The sequence below is a fragment of the Schistocerca piceifrons genome, unplaced genomic scaffold (genome assembly GCF_021461385.2).
Source record: "Schistocerca piceifrons isolate TAMUIC-IGC-003096 unplaced genomic scaffold, iqSchPice1.1 HiC_scaffold_961, whole genome shotgun sequence".
Classification (NCBI taxonomy): Eukaryota; Metazoa; Arthropoda; class Insecta; order Orthoptera; family Acrididae; genus Schistocerca; species Schistocerca piceifrons.
Genome location: NW_025729236.1, coordinates 810,001 through 815,000, shown reverse-complemented (window position 1 = coordinate 815,000; position 5,000 = coordinate 810,001). Strand labels below are relative to the sequence as shown.

The following is a 5,000-nucleotide window of genomic DNA, read 5'->3' as shown; positions in this document are numbered from 1 at the left end:
GCACGAAGCCGTGGACCGGCAATGACTCTACCCGCACCCGTTCGTGGACCACCCCAACCGCCAAACTCGCACCTCCAGCGGATGAACGGCGGACGTTTCCCGCACTCGTAAAGTGCAATCCACCCCTATAACTTGCGTTTCATGAAGAGTTATTTCCAATATGCGACATTCCCGCTGTCCGTATACATGAGCCGCGACCTGTACCACTTACGAGCGAGAGACGCGATCGCGTTGCTCACTGTACGGCGTCCGATACCGAGCCATCAGCATGTCGGTCCCCATGCGCGTTGCACTCGCACTCGCACTCGCAGTCGCAAAAACGTGGGGCAAATATATTACGCGGAAGAGTTATAACAGACCGAGCCCCACTGCATGGGGGGAGTCTTTGTCACTAATGTACACAGATGGAACATTTTGGACTGGAACCAGATTACCCGTACACACGGCGCTGATTAGTAATCAATGCAGAGCCATCAAATTACAGAATATAGATACAACTGTCCGTATACATGCTGAAAGAGTGTGCCCACAATGGGAACCACACGTCAGCCAGACACTCTCATCACGCACCACTCTCTGCTTCTAACGGGCGCACATACAATATGTAAGCACCAGCATGGAACAACATCCAGTGCATCCTCTCCGCCACATTACACAATCCACACTATCACAACCAGACCAGGAGGTCCATGCGGAAAATAGAATATCCCCCCCTTTCGACATCCACCATTGCGCAGATAAGGCACCAATACCCACACATGTCCTATACAACGGTGCACCCAACATCACAATAGTACCTCCTGTCACAGCCCACAAACAATGACATGAGTCAAAGACACAGGTCTGACACAAGCATAGAATTGGAGCGCCGCCTCTAATAAGCCAAAGGTGCATCCTGACGTGACAAATCTCATCATGTCACAAGCATTCACTTACTATAATCACTATCAACGAACCTGCCGCCCCCGCCCCCGCCCCCCCCCCCCCCTACACCTTTCCTTACAACAACGTGTAACCTAACCTAACCTATGTTGTACCTTAACCTAACCTATGTTGTGCCTTAACCTAACCCATGTTGTGCCTTAACCTAACCCATGTTGTGCCTTAACCTAACCCATGTTGTGCCTTAACCTAACCCATGTTGTGCCTTAACCTAACCCATGTTGTGCCTTAACCTAACCCATGTTGTGCCTTAACCTAACCCATGTTGTGCCTTAACCTAACCCATGTTGTGCCTTAACCTAACCCATGTTGTGCCTTAACCTAACCCATGTTGTGCCTTAACCTAACCCATGTTGTGCCTTAACCTAACCCATGTTGTGCCTTAACCTAACCCATGTTGTGCCTTAACCTAACCCACGTTGTGCCTTAACCTAACCCACGTTGTGCCTTAACCTAACCCACGTTGTGCCTTAACCTAACCCATGTTGTGCCTTAACCTAACCCATGTTGTGCCTTAACCTAACCCATGTTGTGCCTTAACCTAACCCATGTTGTGCCCTAACCTAACCCATGTTGTACCCTAACCTAACCCATGTTGTCCCCTAACCTAACCCATGTTGTCCCCTAACCTAACCCACGTTGTCCCCTAACCTAACCCACGTTGTCCGCTAACGTAACCCACGTTGTTGCCTAAACCTGCTCTGTAATTGTTATACGACTCGTTCAATTAGTGTAGTGTTGCCCACCCGCAACCCTCGCAATATAGTTCGCTACTCGCACTGCCCGCTCCCCTGTGTATCGCTTCATGTTAAACACCTTGCAAGTCTTGCTGACTTTCCACATGCTCCTGCTGTACACTGTAATGTGGATGGCAGCAGGACGTACATGCCGCCCCCCCCCCACCCCTCCCCACGTCCCCACCTTGCCCCCTGCCTTCGCAAGCTGGTTGGTGACAAGTTTGCATGTTCAATGCCCTTCGCATGCGACGTACGCAGGCTACGTTGTGGTGCGGCCTGTGTCAACTGTCCGCTGATGTCGTACGCGTGAACCACAATCTGTACTGCACATTCGTCCTTATGTACTGAATGATACATCGTGGCACATGTGTGACCGTACAACGACTGCGCCCAAAAACGGCGGACCATACAGTGCAAATATTGTGCACGCAGCTACGTGTCGTCTCCCTATGAGAGCTGGATTGCAGTGTGGTACGCCATAGAGACGTGTGGGAGGAACGGACGCCGTGGATGGCGATCAGCATGAGCTGTCTGTTGATGTATTCGGACCTAGTCGTCTCTCCTCACACACCGTGATGGCATGGTGCACCGCGTTCCATATCTGCGACATGCTACAGAGGCCGGTTCACAGTCGTTCGAGCAATGGACATCGCATACGTACGGGGGCCACCTTCCACGTATTGTCTAGGCGTGCACATTTTGTTGCGTGTATGTGGGCAGACGTAGTGTGGCGTGACACCTGACACAGGCATGCAATAGTCGTTGAAGTTGCAAATGGCGATGGACGCCTGCGTTTTCTGGTGAAGTTACGCAAATGAACAAATGGTAACCCGTTGTGGTGCGGTTGTTCTCGCTAGGGGTGAATCGGTGATGGCGACGATAGGTTGAGGTACTAACCGGTTGTTCCAGCGATACCCACCATGCCGACGAAACTGAACGGCATCTGGGTGTGAAGCGATACGCGGCGGTGGCTGGGTGGGACCGTCCCCGGCCGGTGAGGGGGCGCCTCCCGGCGTGCTGGCCGCGCGGTGCGTGGGCGCACGCGCTACAGCCGGCTGGTGGGGGCGGCCAGTGGCAGGCGCGCCGGCCGACGGACGCGGCAGGCGTCGCAGCTGCGCGCCGGCGCACCCTGCGCGCGGCGCCGTGCGGCCAAAGTAGGTCCTCGCGGGCCCGGTGCGAAGCGCGGTGGACATCTTCAGTGTGCTGGTCCGATTGAGGACTGTGTGCGTTGAGGATGCGCCGCCGCCCGGCGCTCGGCGCCGCGACGCCGTCTGCTGCTCGGTCGCCCCAGCGGTTCTCGCTGGTGGTTTGTATCGCAGCTGTGCGGATGTGTTGGCGCGTGCGCTGTGCTGGGAGAGTTCGCTTCGGCACCCAAGTGGGGCTTTTGTCCTTCTGTGGCGCTGGCGTTGGAGCTGCCGGTCACCGTAGGTGGCGCGTGTTGTCTCCCGCCGGCAATGCCACGACAGCACGCTCCCGGGCCTCTGTCGGCAGCGGCAAGCTCAGTTGGGAGCACGGGTGGTCGCACCGAAAGCGTCTACTCGCCTAACTCCGGGCGATTGCGCCTCTCTCGAACCCGACCAAGTACTTGGGACGGCGCTGCGCGCCGCCGGGACCTGAGAGGGTTTCGAGGTGTATTGTGCAGGGGAGCTCAGCCTCCTCCTGTTTGCAGAATGATTGAGCGGACGCTTGCGTGTTCGCGCGGGCCCCCGGGACACACTCCCGGGCGGCCGGCTGCTCAGCTCTAGTTGACGCAGCTCCCTGGTTGATCCTGCCAGTAGTCATATGCTTGTCTCAAAGATTAAGCCATGCATGTCTCAGTACAAGCCGCATTAAGGTGAAACCGCGAATGGCTCATTAAATCAGTTATGGTTCCTTAGATCGTACCCACGTTACTTGGATAACTGTGGTAATTCTAGAGCTAATACATGCAAACAGAGTCCCGACCAGAGATGGAAGGGACGCTTTTATTAGATCAAAACCAATCGGTCGGCTCGTCCGGTCCGTTTGCCTTGGTGACTCTGAATAACTTTGGGCTGATCGCACGGTCCTCGTACCGGCGACGCATCTTTCAAATGTCTGCCTTATCAACTGTCGATGGTAGGTTCTGCGCCTACCATGGTTGTAACGGGTAACGGGGAATCAGGGTTCGATTCCGGAGAGGGAGCCTGAGAAACGGCTACCACATCCAAGGAAGGCAGCAGGCGCGCAAATTACCCACTCCCGGCACGGGGAGGTAGTGACGAAAAATAACGATACGGGACTCATCCGAGGCCCCGTAATCGGAATGAGTACACTTTAAATCCTTTAACGAGTATCTATTGGAGGGCAAGTCTGGTGCCAGCAGCCGCGGTAATTCCAGCTCCAATAGCGTATATTAAAGTTGTTGCGGTTAAAAAGCTCGTAGTTGGATTTGTGTCCCACGCTGTTGGTTCACCGCCCGTCGGTGTTTAACTGGCATGTATCGTGGGACGTCCTGCCGGTGGGGCGAGCCGAAGGCGTGCGACCGCCCCGTGCGTGCTCGTGCGTCCCGAGGCGGACCCCGTTGAAATCCTACCAGGGTGCTCTTTATTGAGTGTCTCGGTGGGCCGGCACGTTTACTTTGAACAAATTAGAGTGCTTAAAGCAGGCAAGCCCGCCTGAATACTGTGTGCCTGGAATAATGGAATAGGACCTCGGTTCTATTTTGTTGGTTTTCGGAACCCGAGGTAATGATTAATAGGGACAGGCGGGGGCATTCGTATTGCGACGTTAGAGGTGAAATTCTTGGATCGTCGCAAGACGAACAGAAGCGAAAGCATTTGCCAAGTATGTTTTCATTAATCAAGAACGAAAGTTAGAGGTTCGAAGGCGATCAGATACCGCCCTAGTTCTAACCATAAACGATGCCAGCCAGCGATCCGCCGCAGTTCCTCCGATGACTCGGCGGGCAGCCTCCGGGAAACCAAAGCTTTTGGGTTCCGGGGGAAGTATGGTTGCAAAGCTGAAACTTAAAGGAATTGACGGAAGGGCACCACCAGGAGTGGAGCCTGCGGCTTAATTTGACTCAACACGGGAAACCTCACCAGGCCCGGACACCGGAAGGATTGACAGATTGATAGCTCTTTCTTGATTCGGTGGGTGGTGGTGCATGGCCGTTCTTAGTTGGTGGAGCGATTTGTCTGGTTAATTCCGATAACGAACGAGACTCTAGCCTGCTAACTAGTCGCGTGACATCCTTCGTGCTGTCAGCGATTACTTTTCTTCTTAGAGGGACAGGCGGCTTCTAGCCGCACGAGATTGAGCAATAACAGGTCTGTGATGCCCTTAGATGTTCTGGGCCGC

The 5,000-nt window shown here is 54.5% G+C and overlaps 1 non-coding gene across 1 annotated transcript in view; it reads left to right on the top strand.

Moving 5' to 3' along the window:
* Positions 1-3,434: 3,434 nt before the first annotated feature.
* Positions 3,435-5,000, top strand: part of LOC124774249 — a 1,909-nt gene continuing 343 nt past the window's right edge. Inside the window, exon 1 of the ribosomal RNA XR_007015237.1 lies at positions 3,435-5,000. This exon is cut by the window's right edge and continues 343 nt beyond it. This is a non-coding gene — a ribosomal RNA (small subunit ribosomal RNA).